A 15761-nucleotide genomic window follows, 5' to 3' on the forward strand; every position below is an offset into this window, starting at 1 on the left:
CTTAAAACATTAATGATCTCCCACTTCTACAGACTCTGACTTAGTTTGTCACGGGGGTGGGTGTTACCGACTGAATTGTGTTCTTCACAAATTCACATGGTGAATCTGTGACCCCTGGGGTGACTGTCTCTGGAGATGGGAACTTTAAGGAGATAATTATGGCTAAATGAAGCCATTAGGGTGCGTTCCTGATTCAATCTGCTCCGTGTCTTTCTAAGAGGAGGAAGAGGCAGCCGAGATGTGCGTGCACAGAAACGGCGGCCATCTGTAGCCGAGGAGAGAGGCCTCTGGAGAAACCAGCCCGGCTGGTGCCTCCGTCATCGACTGCCAGCCTCGGGAACGGTGGGAGAATGTGTTCCAGTTGTTTGATCCACCTGCTGGGTGCTGTTCTGTGATGGCAGCTTGGGCAGACCCACCAGGGATTCTCGGCAGCAGTGTTTTTATGAGGCTCCCCAGGAGACTCTCATAAGGGGCCAGAACAGTGACGCGTGATATTAAGCAGGGCTGGGCTGGACACTGAGACCACCGTAGTGTGTGGGCTGTTGATACGCGCTCTGACCCCAACCTCAAGACCGTGTCGCCAGCCCGCGGATGTCTGCTTCTCTTTCCGGGCCACACCGGTACCGTATCTACAGCTTCTTATATAACCATCAGCCAAACAAGTTCTTTGTCAAAAACCCAACCTCGCCCAAGCGCACCGAAACTTGTGAATGCTCTGTGCCAGGTGGGGAGATGGGCACTCCGGACCATGAAGGGAGTAGGGCTTGGCCGAAATTCCACGCCCTCTCACAGTATATGTCATTTTAAGCAAGACGAATCTCTTGATGTGGCTGTATATTCCTGGATGTTCTACTTATTTTTATTTTTACATAAAAAAACGACAAGCAACTTATATACAAACCATCAAATTATTTTGAAAACATCCAGGCTTCCAAAATAATTGAAAGGATTTGAGTTCCAGAATTAAAAGTAGGTTCAGTCGCAGCCTTCAAGCCAAGAGTAATAATTAGTGCATGCACCATAAAACTGTGTTTTAATTAAATATGTCTTTGAATAAGAGAGAAGCCTTATGAAGTGGAGTGCACACAGAAAGCTTTCAAAATGGCACCGATAACATCCAGAGAAATGTCAAATATACTTCAGAAGTTTAAAAATGTAACTCATTTTAAAGCGAATCCAACATAGAAGCCTGGTAATTTACTGAGACATACCCTGACTTCATTGCATTTATTCTTAAATGCACAAGAGATCTTCCCGGGAACTCCTCCAGTGGTCACACTGCATCTTGAACATCGTCGGTCCCATTTTGCCTCCGGCACTGTGTTCAACTCCAGCGGGCACACGACACACGTGTGCCTCGGCGAGCTTTGTGGAAACACAGAGCTGTTTCAGTCAAATAAGTCCTCACTAGAAGGGCCAGACAGAGAGAAGTTCGTGGCTGTCACTTTAGTATTTCATGCACAGAAAGCACCATTTGTCACCCAGGGACATTGCTCTGTTATGTTGTCTCCGATTAAGACGGCCCTAAATGAATGTTTAATGATGGAACATCGTGTGTCTGCAGGCTTAGAAACTGCAGATGAGGCTGGCCATCTCCATCAGAAACATCTGTCTGCTTCCATATGTGTCTCTCATCGGTGGGGCGAGGTGATCTTTCCCTGGGTCCCTGCAGATGTGCGGTTCCATTTGGTGGCTTCTAGAAGTGCTGTCCCGAATCCTAATGGCAGCCAAGCATTTAAGCTTTGCGCGATGTGCTGGCTTGATTTCCTTATGGCTCCAAATTGACACGCCAGGTAGCTGCCATCTTTCTTGATGAAAAGTAGAGACACGGAGGCGGCAAGCCAGCAAGACCCCCTCACGCCTGGAGACCGTGGACGGCATCACCCTCTGGTGGCCTGGGGACACTGTAAACAACCCCTCTGCAAAGGTTCAGACCACCAGCCAGCTCATTCTTCCTTAAGACGAAAACTCAAGGATAAAAGGAGAGTTAGAACACTGCAAGGCACTCCCAAGTAACTGGCAAGTGGAGTTCTTTTAAAATTCAAAGTTCTTGTTAAATGCACTTCCTATTTAGCAAATCACTTCTGGCTCATTCATACCACACACAATGTAATACAAAAAAACATCTATTTGATATGACAATGTCTGTGATGTACTGTTTCATACTATGAATAAACAGTAGCTTGCGGCAAAGATAAGGCATTGCTTACACACTAATAGGGATTGGAATTGCCGTGAAATTCTAAATGGACAGTACTTATGGTAATTAGTTAAAAACCACCGACAGAAACAAAGTCCCCAGCTAGAATCACATCATTCAGACTTCAGCCTTCATTAAAGCGGAAGCTACTGATTCTTTGGGAAAATGGTCTTTATAATTTCTTACTTATCTTCTAAATGAGAATAGTGCCTGCAGCTGGTGTGGCGTCTGGACCCCCCTGCTCCCCTCGCGGGGCCCCGCCCCCAGCGTAACTGCCGGCCAGAGACACACTCTTGGGTTCAGCATGTGGCCCGTGGTGCCCCCCCTGCCCCCGTGTCTCGCAGGTGCGTCAGCTTCCTGGTCCTCTTGCCTGCCCTCAACCCAGCCATGTGTTCTTCACACAGATGTGTGGCAGCACCACCACTTCACGCTGATCTCACTGTCCTTCGAATAAAACCCAAATGCCTTTCCATGGCCAAGGGCTCTTCCCTGTGTGTCTCCAACCACTGAATTCCCCATCCTTCCCCATCTCCATGACACTGGCCTTCTTCCTCATCCGGAAGCTCAGCAGGTCCTCTGCACCCTTTCCCCAGCAAGCCCCACCTCACCTGCACTCTCGTGTCAGGCTCCTGTGGGCCTTCGGCCTCCCTTTGCTTCCTTTCCACCCCATCTCAAAACTTGGGTATTTAAGTATTGTCTGTCCTCACAAAGACCGCTGAGTTCCCAATGCCTCACACAGTGTCTGGTATAAAGAAGCGCTCAGTTAGTAATGTTGACCAAATTAGACAGGATGCTTGAAAGCCTGTTGGTGCAAGAAATTCCGCACGGTGAAAGCATGCTACAGACTCGCCAACGGGCCCCAAGATGGGCCACTTCAGCTCCATTTTCCATGACAGGGAGGAGAGTAAATAAAACCCAAGTCTTGACCAGGACCCTGTCTCCCGATACTCAGGAACTGCTTCCGGTAGAAGATATTACAGACTTGTGAGTTGTGTTGAGAGACTGGTCTTTGTAGTCATCCTGGAGGCCAGCCATTTCACAATTGAGGCGATGAAATATTCATAAATGGGCCTGGCCTTCCATGAATGCGCTCCGCAAAGACCTCAGGGAAGGAGCAGCTTGGCACTTGTCTTGAAACAGTCAAGAGACAAAGCTCTTCATGCAAAGACTATGTTTTCCTCCATTAGAACAATGTAAAGGGCGGTAGTCATCTGATGCCAATCAGAGTTTCCTAAGAGAGAAGAGAAGTGCAATGCCTCGTGATGAGCATCTGTCAGGGCCCCGGCCACACCAAGTCCTTGGTCCATCCAGGTGGCTCAACTCCTGCCTCTCTGATGTGATGACCCATGTGTGTGTGTGTGTGTGTGTGTGTGTGTGTTGGGCTCTGGGGGCAGAATCTAGCTCAGCTCCGCACCATTAGCTCAGTTCAGGGTGGGATGGACAGGGTCGGGCTGTGACCCCATGTGTCACGAAACTATCCGTTAGCAAATCAAAACGTGACTAGAGAAGGTGGATTAATAGCCCATAAACAAATGATCGTTTTAACAAACGATTCCTAGAAACCAGTATGAACAACACAAGTCAAGCAACTGATAAATTGGCAAAGAATGTTGTAGATAAGTTATGAGCAAACCCGAAAGACCAAAGCACTTGAGAAGATATTTAACCTCCGTTGCAATCCAGGACCTGCGTCTTCTAACAACACAGAGATACCACTCTACACCGATCATACCGGCCCCAGACAAAACAAGATAGAAAGCAACTTTGCTTTGCCAAGCGCTGACAAGGAACCATACGTTTTGGAGGTGTGTTTGCTAATCACACGGAAGACGCACGGCCTGTGAGACTCGGGGACCCCACCTCTCAGGATCTCCTCTAAGGGAAGGCTTGGACCCGCTGCCTGCAAATTAGTGCAAGACTGTAACTCTAGGTGGTAGGGAACCGTCTAAATCGTCACCAGTATGGGAATAGACACGTAATTGTGATGTGCTCACACAGTGAAGTGCTCTACGGTGGTGTACATGAATGATTCATGTGTGTGTGTGTGTGTGTGTGTGTGTGTGTGTGTGCGCTTGTGTGTGAGTGCACGCATGCTGACCTGGGCAAACCTGGAAACAACGTGCAATGAAAGGGCAAAAAGTTAGACTCCTAGGGAAGAAAAACAAGCAAAATGAAAAGTAGAAGAAAAGGATTCAAAATCACGACTGATGCCGCCTCCTGGACACCACGGCATCACCCAGTTAGCACGCTGTCTCCACGTGTTTACACGTATGCACATGCTCCGTGTTTCTTTTCTCCAAAACGAGGCGGCTCACACTGCATTGTTGGCGGCTGCACATCTTTTCTTCAGGAGCGACTACGTAACACATGCTTCCCCCCGTGCTGTTAATATTCTGTGAAGGCCCGCTTTCCCAGGTCTGCTGGATAGACTCCTCTTTCGCAAGTTTTCCTGTCTCAATTGAACTGTGTCTGCACCGAGAGTGACTTTCCACCATGGGGCAGTGGTCACCGTGAGTTCATAGATAAGGAACAGTGGAATTAATTCCCTAAATCCCCACTGGCTTCTAGCAGAGATTAGAGGTGAATTAAGACCAAAAGGACAGTAACTAAGTGATGAAATCTTTGTGAATGATTGGGGGCAGGGGAAAAGAAGGAAGAAAGTTAATTGTATCTGAAGAAGTTCTTAAGAGAGAATGAGGTCTGACAGCAGAGCATGAAGCTTGCCTCCGGATTTCCGGGCTGACAAGAAAAACAGGTGCCTGAAGAGACACGCTGCTTGAGCCATTCGGGCAAAGCCCAGGCGGCTTCTGAGAGGAATTTGTCACATGGGTCATCATAGATGACACCGGGGTGACCCACATCTCCCATTCCATACAGACGATTAGTTCTTATATTGAGCTGGAGGCCTGTTAAAGGGAAGAAACTGTAACTTATCATTTAGTTGTGGTAATCAGGAGCAGAAGCAGAAGTGGATATCTTCCCATGAGGCTGTGATCACGGGGAGGGAGGTGCTAAATCAGCAGCCAGAATGACCCATTGGTTCTCAATTACGCCTGCAGGGGAGCCGCTGGGATGCTTCTGCAGAATGAAGTCTTTGCCAAGTCCCCGAAGTCATGTATGGTCACTCGTCCTGCCCCTGGGTCTGTTGTTACATCTTACAAATCCACCACAAGGTCCCTTTCATAGGAAAAGCTTACCTCATCCCAGTCCTGCTTCTGATCTTGCGAGGTAGAATCCATTGAACGTCTTTGTCCTATGCCACATGCTCCCAGGACTGCCCAGGACTGCCCTTATCATGTGCTTTAGTTTGTCACAAATCCACTGTCTCCTCGAGGGTGAAGACTCACCTCTGAATTCCTGATAGCAGTTAAGTAATGAGTAAGTATCTGTGGGCTGCAGGAACCTGGTTAGTACGTTTGGGGCCATGAAGGAAACACAGTTTGTACGTGGGATTACAGCCAACCTGCTATGTTTTGTGACAAGCGGCTAGATCACTTCTGGCAGGAGTGTGGGATCTTCAAGACCTTTGGACCAATTGGACTGGACACCTTGTGAGGGTGTGAGTTACCCAGCATCTGTGTGCATGTAGAAAAAACGTTTATAGGACTCTAGCACCTCATGTGATATTCAGGGCATGTGAGGTCTGACTTCATCATAAAAGTTTGGCAAGTGCATTTGCAAACAACACGATGGGTTTGGTCGTGCAAGATACTTCTGGTAGAGACGCCCAGGCCCGTGCTCTGGTTGTCACTGGTGCATGGCCCAGGTGTGTCTGGATTGCCGCCACAGAGCCCCTGCGCTGGAGTTGAGGACAATGCTGTCCTCACCTTGGCTGGGTAGGAAGCTCTCTGCCCAGCCCTTCTTCATTTTGGGGTGAGCTGACTGGTCTGAGTTGAAAAGGACCTCCCAGCCTCCGGCCACTGCTGAGTGGAAACGCTTTCCTCGCCTCCTCTTCCTCCCTCACTGTGAATCTTGTGACCCATATGAAGGGCCAGGGAGCCATAGTGAAATTTTATAGCCTGGCTTTTAACTGGTTCCTGTCTATAAAATTAAACACTGACAATAGATTAATAAGTGCTGTAAAATGTCTTAAATTCTTAACCACTAGCTCAATTAGGTGGAAAAAACATAACAATGTCTAATAGTGGATTGCTCGGGATTCGTGCAGAGCATTACATTTAAAGACTGTGGTTTATGGAGAGGAAAGCTGAGAGGAGCTGAAGGAGAAACAGGGAATGATTCTTTCTGGTAAAAGGAAGAGCAGTTATGGTGTTCTTATCTCCCTGGCCCGAGGCCCCATCAGCTCTCCCGGATTATAGCAGTGGCCTGTGAAACTGGTCTGCCAGCCTCCCCCAGCCCCTCCCTCATTCTGATCTCAGTCCTGTATCCAGAGGGACCCTCTGTGAGACTGTGGCCAGATGGCTTCTCTGCCCAGAATCTGCTCGCACTTCCCTGTCTTACAGTCAGAGCCAAAGTCCTTAGCGTGAGCCTGTGTGCCGCACCACCGTTACCTGCCCAGCCCTAGCAGATTTGCTTCACTCCCCTCAACTACCAGACCCTTCAGGATTTGCCTCCTTTCTTACTTCTTAGGCCCTAAAGAGTTTGGCCCTCTCTATCCATCAGACAGTAGCGGATTGTATTTGCTTACCTATCAAATTCTTATAGACTTGACTCCCCTTCCCTATAAACCTTCATTATCTGTTGGGTCCAGAGGGTTTGGTTCCCATCACCCCTGTGATTTCATCTGTTCCTCTTCACATCTCGTGTCCTCTGTTCAATACCCTGGCCTCTTTGCAGGCCCTACTGGTTTCAGGGTGCTCATACCTCAGGACCTTTGCACTTGCTGTTCTTTTTGCTTATAATGTTTTTTTCTTCAGATGTTCACCTCCTCACTTCCTTCAAGCACTGACTGATATATGCTTACTAGTGAGGACCTCCCAGTGATTTCATTCAAAATTTCAACTGCTTCCACCTGCCTGTATTCTCCTTTCCTTTATTTGTAGGTAGAACCTACCTCTGACGTCCTGCATGTCTTACTCATTTGCTCCTGGGTCTGGAATAGAAGGTCTGGAGGGCAGGGTCTGCTATCTGTTCTTTTTGTGACCGGATGCCTCGCACCTGTCACAGTGCCTGGCACAGAGCTGATGCACAGTAGGCACCTGTAACTGAAGGGTCTGTGGGTGCACGTGTTCTGTTTCACTCCAAACCTGTGGAATATTAACAGTTGTTGCTGATAAAGCAGCAGGAGCCCTGGGCACATGTACGCTGGAGAGATTCTGAGTGGAGCAGCGTTCTGTCCTCACAGCCTCCCCTGGGACCCCCCCCACCCCAAAACCCGCTGTGTGTAGCGCTCCCGGATGATCCTTGTGAGATCAAGGCTCTAAGGAGCACCCTTGGAGGCACTTGTGGTGACGCTGGATTATATGAGCAGCTTCTCCCTGAAGAGGGATAAATACCTCTGCAGAGACTGGGGCTGCTGTTCCAGCCTCTTCTTAGAGTCCCAGGTGCATCTTCGTGAGTTCAAGGACTTGGCCTGATGGAGGACGTGTTGTTCACAGGGATGCACTTCAGACCCACCGTGGAGAACTTGGAGTCCACAGCGGTGCTGGAACTCCTGGTGAGAAACCCGGTGATGCTCAGTGAGGCCTCACAAGTTCATGCCAGGTGAAGGTCAAGCCAGGTGAAGGTCATTCCAGGTGCAATCGCTCCCCAGATCTCCTCTTAATGGGCAGACCCAAGGCCTCCTGCTGAGATCCATGACAATCTCCCTGTTAGGAAGATTTTCAGGTGCCTGGGTGGCTCAGTTGGTTAAGCGTCCAACTTCAGCTCAGGTCATGATCTTGTGGTTTGTGGGTTCAAGCCTCGTATCGGGCTCCGTGCTGACAACTTGGAGCCTGGAGCCTCAGCATCTCCCTCTTGCTCTGCCCTTCCCTTACTTATGCTCCCTCTCTCTCTCTCTCTCTCTCTCTCTCTCTCAAAAATAAATAAACATTAAAAATAAAAAAAAAATAGAGATTTTCAATACCCAGGGTTTGGTAAGTGCGGCCTCACCTTTCTCTGAGTTTTGTGAGAGGCTCCCTGGACCCCCCCAACCCCCACGCTTCCTGCCCGTTCTGCACAAAGCCACCATGACCCAGGCAGAAGGCGGCTAGCCAGGTGTAGGCCACTCTGGGCCAGATGGTCACAGCATTCCAGAGCAGGCCGACTCTGAGAGGAGTGGATTGGCTGAAGGCCCTGCAGTTAATGGCCAGGACTGAGGCCAAAGCACCCTGCTGGGGTGGAGGTGGATCCGGCTGGCCTCTCCCCGTAAGATGGGCATCAGGAGTGCTTACCCAGGCAGGGGACTGGGCAGTCCATTTTCCGGACAGATAGATCCCTCTGTAAAATCTTCAGCCAGAGATCATGACTCATCCTTCACCTGTTCCCTGATTTTACCCCTCAGATACTCCTCTTCTCCCAAATGGAGCAGAGTCATCCACGACCTTCCCATATGCTCACAATCCACCAAGATAATTGCTTGCAGGTAAAACAATATTTCACTTAAGCAATGCTGACCACGCTGGATGGGCTTGGAGGTGGCCCCCGCGGCTCCACCTCCCCACCTTCACACCCTTCCACCCCTTCTGAGTGTGAATGGGTCCTGGGATGTGCTCTGAACAAGAGGATGCGGCAGTCACAGCAGGAGGTGCAGGATGACTCACAGGATTGTAAGGTCTGTCGTGCCCAGTGGCTCACTCCAGCCCCCAGCCTCCAGTCAGTCAGGAACCAAGGCCCTCAGCCAGGCAACCTGCCATGAACAGAATTCTGCCAACAACCACCAGCATTTGGAGTCAGATGCTTCCTTCCCCAATTGGGCTGCAGATGAGCACTCAGCCCCACGGACAGCTTGACTGCAGCCTTGCCCACAGCTGGGGTTCTTGACCCACAGAAACCGCGAGATGATAAATGTGTGTTGTCAGAGTACTGAGTTTGTGGCAAGATTGTCGCACAGAAATCGATAATGGGCCCAAATGCTTTCACTTATATGCTTCCATTGAAGTTTGTCAGCCACGTCTGTGCCTTTTGACCTTGTAGTCCTTTGACCCTGGCATTCCAGGATGGTTGAGGGAATGCCTCCACCACCCTACACACACACACACACACACAAACACACACACACTCTTGGCCTTGGGGCCCAAGATGGTGTGAGTTCAGGGTGAGTTCTTGGGGTGAGCTCTCAGTGCAAGTGGAAGTGAGCAATCTCCAGAGGCCACAGGGAGACTGGCAACCAGAGACATCCAAAAACATGGCACCCAACATCCTTTTACCTGCTGAGGGGCTCCAGGTGACATATCCTGAACCCGATTCTATCACTGAAGATGAAGATGAAGATTCTGAGTGCCAGAATCCTGGAACATATGTAGCTGATGCATAAAGCACGTTCTTTTGCTGTGTGGTTGAGAAAACATCTCACCCACGGATAACTTGATCAAGGGACTCATGGACATGCAGCAAGATTTGGAATACAGAGTGAGGAATGAAATGTTGCAGAGGCTGAACAGCGTGCCAGGTGCCGAACTAGGCATTCTATGCACATTTTCATTTCATTTCACCTGAGAGAGACTAAGAAACGCACTGTGGGATTTATATGCTATCGCACAGCTGGTCCCAGTAAGTGCTCATCGGTACGGCTGTTAGTGTTCAGTGCTGGTCACCGCGCGGAGGTTTTACTTGCATTATTTCATCTAAATGTTAACAAGAAGCGTATGATGTGGAATCAATGACATCCTCCCTTTCTTTTTTGCTAGACGTTGAAATGGGCTTAGAAGTTCAGCCCTTTGCCTGAGGGCGATGAAGTTGAACCGCAAACACAAGCTGGTCTCCAAGGACACATCCTTGACCATCTCGTTGTATTAACTCTCTAGGAAGCAGCAGATCTGCAGGATTCCGGACTCCTCGTTCCTTTTGCGTTGTCCTACATTGAGCTGCCCCTGCCTGTAGGAGTTACACAGAAGTGGCCCCAATGCCAAGATTCTTGAAACCATTATCACTCCCTCTTAGGCGTCTTTGTAGCTATATAATTTGGGGAACTCATTTCTGTCATTTCCCCCTCCACTTTTTTGCTTTCTCCATTCTTTAAAACCAAGAGGTGGCGTGGAATCCCTGATATGGAAGCCATAAACTCCCTCGGTTCAGTGACCAATTCTCTCAAGCTCATGCCAAAGGTCCAGCTCTTGGAGGAGCTGAGGCACACGTTGTTGGTTGTAGTATATTGGACAGGACAGGACAAGAATGGTCATCATTCTGAACGCAGCAAAGCCCGGTCAGCTACGCGGAAATTAACTACTGGATCAAATGATGGAAAGTCACGTCTTTTGCCTGACGATTTCTCTTGAGGGAGAGCAATTTGTCATTTATGGGTCTGGTTGAGTTATATTGTTTCCTATTAAGATAAGTCTAAATGAATCTTTAATGACAGCATGCTGTATCTGGTCAGATTTAGAAGCTGCAAATTAAACCGGCCATCTCCATCTGGAACATCGGTTTCCTTCCAGAGCTATCTGTCACTCGCAGAGGGGCTGAGCCACTGGAGGTCCCTGCAGATGTGCCAGGGCAGATGGGAATCTGAATGCTCATCGTGCAGGTGCTGTGTGTGCTGCAGGGGGCTCCTGGGGCTCCTGGAAGACATGGCCTCAAAGTCAGGGCCCCAGGCCCTCTTCTCAAGGTTTCTGGCTTGTCTCGAGTCATCTGTGGCCTGGACACTCACCTCAGCCTTTTCTCCAGTGTCTTTGCTCCCACTGTCACCTTCTCCACCCATTCTCGAAGAGCAGAAAGTATGTGGTCGCTTGAGATCTTCCCAGGCATTTGGGGACTCTTAGAACAAAGACCGCCTGCCCCTCCAGCTCCGTGGTCCTCCATGGCTCCCGTGCTCTGTCTGGCTGTCTTTCTGGCCACCTCTTGGGGCTCCCAGAGGAATTCCTTCTTGCCATGGGGGCTTATGGACACTGTCCTCCCTGTTTGGAAACTCTCTTCCTTCTGCCTACCTCTCTGTTCCCCTTGCCTTGCTGCTCCTTCCCCATCATTTTGGCCTCTGTGGAAACCTCAGTTCTCCAGGGTGCCCCACTCCACACCGAGGCCCCTTCTGTCAGAAACCCACGCTGCACCCTGTCCTTCTCGGTCCAGCATCCTCTGAGCTCTGAGTGTGCATGTTGGTCACTCTGAGGTTGTGACTCCATGAAACCGTGGGGTCTGTGAGGTCTGTGAGGCCCGGTCACTGTCTGTTCTCTGTGCATTTGCTACCCTGATTCCTGGCACCGGGCAAGTAGGGAAGGTCCCTACGGTGGAACCCTGGTGGTGACAAAGCTGTGGTTTCTTTCAGACAAACAGCAACTGCGTGTAGCTTTCAGCTGTCCTTTATCACACTTCTTTCATGGATGTGTGTGTTTAAATATGCATAGAGTGAACAGGAAGTTCAAGATAAGCAGACGTGGCATCATGCAGCAGAGGGAACTGCGGATACGGCTCCTGGCGTGATTATTGACCAGCTGCGTGTCCTTAGGCAAGCCAGCTCACCCTCTGGTCCCTCTTTCCTCATAAGTCAGATGAAACAGCCGTGTCTGCTCTGCCTACCCACAGGGGTTCTTAGGACCCCACGAGAAGCTGAGAAATCGCTCTGGAAAGTACTGAGGACGCCGCAGATGTGCAGCGGAATCAGCATGTTCGTGAATAATACAAATACTGCTCTTGCTCGTGGCTCATGAAGCTCATCCCAAAGACGGTGCCCGCATTGTTGAGGTGGCCATGGGGCGACGTGCCTCACAGTCTCAGCACGTGCATAAGCATGGGCTGGTGGCAGACAGGGCCGGACAGCTGGATTTGGGGTGGCAGTGTGCAGGATGTGGGTGACAGGCTCCCAGCTGTGACATGGCACCGAGCTACGCTTGGCGAGGTGGGCAGAGTAACTCTTCACAGAGTCACATGCACTTTAGCAGAGACGAATGTGGACTTGCAGAGAACGTGAACTGGCCCTTGTCCAATGTGTGCCTTTGGGAGTTTAATTTATGGCGGTGACCTAGGGAGGATGTGGAGAGGCCAGCGCCCTTGAAAGCTTTATTGCTGACATTTCTTTAAAAAAAGTTTTCTTTTACATTTATTTATTTTTGAGAGACAGAGAGAGACAGAGCACAAGTTGGGGAGAGCCAGAGAGAGAAGGAGACACTGAATCTGAAGCAGGCTCCAGGCTCTGAGCTAGCTGTCAGCACAGAGCCCGATGTGGGGCTCGAACCCACAAACTGCGAGATCATGACCTGAGCTGAAGTTGGATGCTCAACCGACTGAGCCATCCAGGTGCCCCATTGTTGACATTTCTTAACAGAAAACATGTACCACATAAGGCCAAGTGGATGTGCCCGGTTCTGGTCAGGGCACAGGCCACAGAGTGGAAAGCATAGGCCACAGACTTTATTGGGGTTTCCACGGGAATGAACATTTAGGATTGGCCTATTTGAATAATTCTGGTGGGTTTTGGGTACAGAGGTGGCTGCTTGTTGCCTGGTGCCTGGCCCTGGGATGACTCGGGGTGAAGAATATGTTGACTTGTCGCGCCAGAAGCAGACGGAGAAGGCTGCTGGGGGTGGAGACCTGGGGAGGTTAGTCTGACTATGAGAGGAACACCCCTCTCAGAGCCCTTGCTGTCTCTACGGCACTCCAGCCACGGAAGGGGCAGGCGCTCCCCAGCCAGAGTTTCCAGATGTCAAAGTAGCATTAGGGGCACCTGGGTGGCTCAGTCGGGTAAGCATCTGACTCGAGGTGCTGGCGAATCTCCGCTGGGTGTTATTGGACCATTAGCTTGGGCCCCAGTGGAGCCCAGGCACCCCAGCTGATGGACCTGGTACCCTGGGCTCCTCCAACCCCACTTCCATGGGCAGCCAGGTCATCTGCATCCCCTTTCCATCCACGCTGGGCTGGGGGGCTGCAGCTCTCGGCCCCTCCCCTGGCCGTCGGGCACGGTCCTTGCGTGAGGAGACAGGCCTCCAGATGCGTGGGCTTGAGCGCAGCCTGCAAGTGTGCCAATGGTTCACAGACACTGTGCATTTTATTTATTTTTCATTTTTCATTTTATTTTTTTAACGTTTATTCAGTTTTGAGAGACAGAGCAAGAGACAGCACAGAGGTAGGGCAGAGAGAGAGGCAGACACAGAATCGGAAGCAGGCTCCCGGCTCCGAGCTGTCAGCACAGAGCCCGATGTGGGGCCCACTAACGGTGAGACCATGACCTGAGCTGAAGTTGGATGCTCAACCGACTGAGCCACCCAGGCCCCACTTTTTTTTTTAAAGAAATCTGTTCTGGGGCGCCTGGGGGGCTCAGTCGGTTAAGCATCTGGCTTCAGCTCAGGTCATGATCTCGCGGTCCATGAATTTGAGCCCCGCATCGGGCTCTTTGCTGACAGCTCAGAGCCTGGAGCCTGCTTCCGATTCTGTGTCTCCCTCTCTCTCTCTGCCCCTCCCTCACTCATACTCTGTCTCTCTCCATCTCTCAAAAATGAATAAATGTTAAAAGAAAACTTTAAAAACTTAAAAAAAATAAAGAAACAGTTCTTTTTTCAAGTTTATTTGAGAGAGAGAGGGAGAGAGAGAGAGGGAGGGCAGGAGAAGGGCACAGACAGAAGGGCAGAGAGAGAATTTCAAGCAGGATATGCACCGTCAGCATGGAGCCCGACATGGGAGCCTTGAGATCATGACCTGAGCCAAAATCAAGAGTAGGATACTCAGCGGACTGAGCCCCCCAGGCGCCCCTGGCCCTACATTTTCAAGGCATGTACATGTGTTTTAAGTGAAGCAGGATGTGATGTCTGTAGACTTTCTGGGAGCTGAGGCTATGCCTCCAACTCCACCCACTCTGTCCCCATCCACAAAGCTGCTCTAAGGACAAGGGGACATGTCTGCCACATCCCTTCTCCTCCTGATATGCAGGAGCCTATGGCCCCAGACATCTAGGCAGGACCATTGGACCCATTCTGGCTACGGAGTGTGTGGAAACAACAGGCACTCCCAGCCCGGGCCTCTCCAATGTCCACGTTAGTCTCTGTGCTCATGCCATGCTGGCGGGTGGGGATGATCTTGGGAAGTCCTAAGGACCCAGCGCAGAGCAGAGCCTCAGGATACGGTGAGAAGAGACTGTGTCCCTGACTCTTCACTTAGAAGTCCTGGAACACCCAGAGGGTTGTAAGCAAGGGACAGCGCCCTGGGGGTGCAAGCCTGCGGGGACGGGCGCCTCTGTCATGGCGGCCAGCAGTGACGGCTCTGACCGATCCAAGGGGATAAGAACGCAGGGGAGTGGGTCCAACCTTAGAATCTGGCAAACCTTGAAATGGTCCTATTGATCTTTGTAAAGAACCAACATTACTGAGGTATAATTTACATGCAGTGACGTGCACCCATTTTGGGGGCACAGCTGGATGACTTTGGCAGGTGTGTTTACCCACACATCCACTGGCACCATCAAGCTGTGCGACACGTCCGTCACCTGCACAAGTTCCCTCCTGCTCATCAAGCTTTGTGGAGGGAGCCGTCCACAGCATTGTCTTCTTCTTTTCTTTAATAGTTTATTGTCAAGTTGGTTTCCATATAACACCTAGTGCTCTTCCCCACAAGTGCCCTCCTCCATCACCACCACCTCCCTTCCCCCTTCTTCCTCCCCCTTCCCCTTCAACTCTCGGTTCGTTTTCAGTATTCAATAGTCTCTCAGGTTTTGCGTCCCTCTCTCTCCCCAACTCTCTTTCCCTCTTTCCCTCCCCCTGGTCCTCCATTAGGTTTCTCCTCTTCTCCTGTTAGACCTATGAGTGCAAACATATGGTATCTGTCCTTCTCCGCCTGACTTATTTCACTTAGCATGACACCCTCGAGGTCCATCCATGGTGCCACGAATGGCCAGATGTCATTCTTTCTCATTGCCATGTAGTACTCCAGTGTGTAGATAAACCACATCTTCTTGATCCATTCATCAGGTTGTGGACATTTAGGCTCTTTCCATGATTTGGCTATTGTTGACAGTGCCGCTATGAGGCAACCGACGGAATGGGAAAAGATAGTTGCAAATGGCATTTTCTTCTTTAATCTCCACTCATGACAAGTCACATTTTCTGAAGCTGCCCCAGCTCATAATACACTTCGAAGCTGTTTGCTGTTCAACGGAAGCGTGACGCGGGACCCTGGCTACCGCTGCCGTGCCCAGTGCCGCAAGAACAGCTCAGGGCTGCGCTGGATGGGTGCTGGAGCCGACCCGTGGGTTAGGGCCTTACCTCTGGGGGTTATGCTGAGGGAAGACTGGACGCAGGATGACAAAATCCTCCCTCAGATGGTGGCGGCAGACAAGGAGAAGAGAAAACACCCGTGTGCGCACAGCAGAGCAAACAGAAAGAGAGGACAACTCTCTTGGGTTGTGGGGAAAGTAAGGGATAGGGTGGACCTGAGGTTCTCACTGGGCAGAGAGTTGTGGGGGGTAGAGTTCCAGATGCACCGTGGTGTTAAGTGGTCGCTTGGGGACATACAGGTGGCACATTCTGCTTGGCATTTAGAAGTG

Source organism: Suricata suricatta, chromosome 8, assembly GCF_006229205.1.
Source record: "Suricata suricatta isolate VVHF042 chromosome 8, meerkat_22Aug2017_6uvM2_HiC, whole genome shotgun sequence".
Taxonomy (NCBI): domain Eukaryota; kingdom Metazoa; phylum Chordata; class Mammalia; order Carnivora; family Herpestidae; genus Suricata; species Suricata suricatta.